This window comes from Octodon degus, unplaced genomic scaffold (genome assembly GCF_000260255.1).
Source record: "Octodon degus isolate 3935 unplaced genomic scaffold, OctDeg1.0 scaffold00074, whole genome shotgun sequence".
Classification (NCBI taxonomy): Eukaryota; Metazoa; Chordata; class Mammalia; order Rodentia; family Octodontidae; genus Octodon; species Octodon degus.
In genome coordinates this window covers 7996544-7999702 of record NW_004524650.1, presented here as the reverse complement: position 1 = coordinate 7999702, position 3159 = coordinate 7996544, and the positions used below count along the sequence as shown (strand labels likewise).

Genomic DNA, 3159 nt, shown 5'->3' with positions numbered 1-3159 from the left:
CCCTTTGTGTCTCTCTGGCAAGATGTTCTGCTCCTGAATCAGCTGGGTTGGTCTTGCCTCTAGCCTCTTTGCAGGGAGTTCTGCTGAAGGGTTCCTCTCTGCGCCTGCACTCCGGGTTGAATGAAGATCCGCGGGCCTGGGTGGTCTCACTCACTCACTTGGCCTGGGCTCTGGGTCTATTCAGGATCCCGTGGCCCTGGGCAGTCTCACTCACTCGCGGGGCCTGCGCTCTGGGTCTGTTCAGGATCCGGAGAGTCCTGGTCGTCTCACTCACTTGCCGGGCCTGGGCTCTGGGTCTGTTCAGGATCCCCTTGGTCAGGCCTGCGCTCTGGGTCTATTCAGGATCCGGAGGGCCCCGGTCCTCTCACTCACTCGCCGGGTTTTTTTTTTTTTTTTTTGAGACAGGGTTTTGCTATGTACTATAGGGTTGTCTTAAACTCACTGTGATCCTCCTGCCTCAGCCTCCCAAGTGCCAGAATTATAGGGGACTTTTCACACAATGAAAATTTTAACTTACATAAAATGTATTTCAAAAATTGTTATGGGTAGGGCCACAGGAATAGCTCAGCAGCCTAAGTGCCTGCCTACACAAGCACAAGGACGCAGGTTCAATCCCCAGTACTGCATGCCAGACACTCCCCAGGCACACTGAACCAGCCACCAAGACTGGAGGGGGGTGGCACACACCTGTAATCTGAGTGCTGGAGATGCTGAAACAGGAGGATCACTATGAGTTGGAGCTGCATAACAAGACCCTGTACCAAATTTTAAAACAAAAATTGCTATGGATAGTGGAGATACACCTCTCTCTCTCTCTCTCTCTCTCTCTCTCTCTCTCTCCCCTCTCTCCTTTTGTGGTGGGGATAAAACTCATGGTCTTGTACCTGCTAGCCAAGCAGTCTATCCCTAAGCTATATTCCCAGGCCTCTGTTTTTCTGCAGTGTTCTTGCAATCATCAAAACAGCAGTTTCTTTTCTCCTCTTGTTTCCATGCTTTTTAATTATCCAATCAGTATTTCATATTAGTATATTGAAATATTAGCTGCACAGTATTTGACTTGTAGGTGTATCATGGTTTATTTTACCAGTTCTCTATGAATCAATTGTTCTCAATGAAGTAATGGGAAAGATTTTGCTCCCCTATTGCAGTGGACACTTGGTATTATGCGTAATTATTGTGGTGTTGGGGAGTGAGAGCTACTGGCACAAAAGACAAAAAGCCAGAGATAGTGTTAGATATCTTGCAATACATAGGACAATAGCACAACAAAGAAATACCTGGTCCAAAATGTCAGTGATGTTGACAGTAACATCTTCTGTTGGTAGATAGTCTATTTCCAATCTTTGGCTAATATAAGCAATGTTTCAACAAATATTTGTATAAGTCCATCATTTTGTATAAGTATAAAGATATTTTAGGGTAAATTGCCAGAAGTGAGATTGCCAAGTTGAAGAATAAGTGCAATAATACTCTTGAGGTACAAATTCTGGGGTACAAATTTTGCACTTTCAACAGTAGTTTATTTTTATAGTTTCCTCAGCAAAGGATGTAGTCACACTTTTATCTTTTGGCTATCTGAGAAGAGTAGAATATTTGTTAAGATAGTTTAAATTTGCAATAATTTTATGATAACATCATATGGTTAGCAACCATTTGATTTTTATTTTTAGTTGCCTTACTAACATAGTGATCAGATTGCTGGATGCATTCTATATTAATCTATATTTTTTTCAAGACATTTGAAGATTAAACAACTCAAGAAGTCTATATTCAAGCCAGTGTTTCAGAAAGAGGATTATCAAAAAGCAGGGAGACTGTGAATCTGCAGGTCCAAACAGCTTGAAAAGGATTTGAGCCAGAGTGAGGAGCTAAATCTAGAATTTGTCAGGATAGCCCAAGTTGGAACAAGAATACACTAGGCACAAAAGATAATGTATGTGAGATGACTTACAGCAGCAGCTAGTGTAGAAGGAACAAAGGCTAAGTTGACAACACCTGAGCTAAACTGGTTACTTCCTCACATAATTTTGTTATTCTATTTTTATAGCATTTAACTTGTTAATTGTTTGTTTATCTTTTTCTTCACTTAACAAAGAAGATAGATCTACAAAGGCTTTTTTATGTATTTAGTACAGGGTCCACAAGGTCTTACTACACAGATCAGACTTATAGTGATTCTCCTGTTTCCAGCCTCCCAAGCTCTGGGATTATAGGCACATGCCACCATGCCTGGTCTCAGTTGCTGTCTCAGCATACCCCGGATTAGGGCTGGCACAGCATGCCAAGGATCGAACCCCGATCCCTGTATCTGCCTAAGCAGGTAATTTCATCTGCTGAGCTATCTGGCTGGCCCTACAAAAGCTTTCTGATGTCTCTATCTTCAGCTTGTAGTACTGTGCCTAGCACTAAACCAACCATTATTAGAGGATAGGAGGAAGGAACAGAGGGATTTATCTTTGCTCTTCTTCTTTTTTTTTAAATATGGAATGTTTGACAAATTTGAGTGTCATCCTTGTGCAGGGACCATGTTAATCTTACCTGTATCATTCCAATTTTAGTATATGTGCTGCCAAAGTGAGCACCGTTTGCTCTTGATCATAATTCTGTTTCTGCATGCCCTTGTAGTTTAGGTCATAAATATACTTAGGTGATTGTGCAGCGTATACACTTCTATGCTTTTTTTTTTCTATTTCTATTTGGTACAGGGTCTCACTTTGCAGCTCAGACTCATAGTGATCCTCCTGCTTTCAGCCTTCTGAGCACTAGGATTACAGGCACGTGCCACCATGCCTGGACTCAGCACCTCGTGCCAGAGGTGGGGCCTGCATGGCATGTGGTGCTGGGGATCAAACCCAGTCCTTGCCCTTGCCTAAGCAGGTGCTTAGTCTGCTGGGCTATTTTGCCCAGCAAATATACTTTTATTTATAGATTAGTGACTAAAAACTCAGGGTATGATGGAAATCCTGCTCTCGCAGACAAGAGCAGACAAAACAAACTGATGTTATAATCTTCCTTTTTTAATGTTCTTTTAAGAGTATTAGATGTTTCATATGAGATTGGCTGTCATCCAAGTGAAATACTCAAATTTAGTTATCCAGATGCTCTTACTTTGAAAATTGTAAACATTAATGACATTTTAGTTGCTACATATATATAATA

At 41.6% G+C, this 3159-nt stretch overlaps 1 non-coding gene across 1 annotated transcript; it reads right to left on the bottom strand.

Moving 5' to 3' along the window:
• Positions 1-2475: 2475 nt before the first annotated feature.
• On the bottom strand, positions 2476-2582 carry LOC111817928. The gene has a single exon (XR_002822021.1). It is a non-coding gene; the product is annotated as a U6 spliceosomal RNA (small nuclear RNA).
• Positions 2583-3159: the final 577 nt, after the last annotated feature.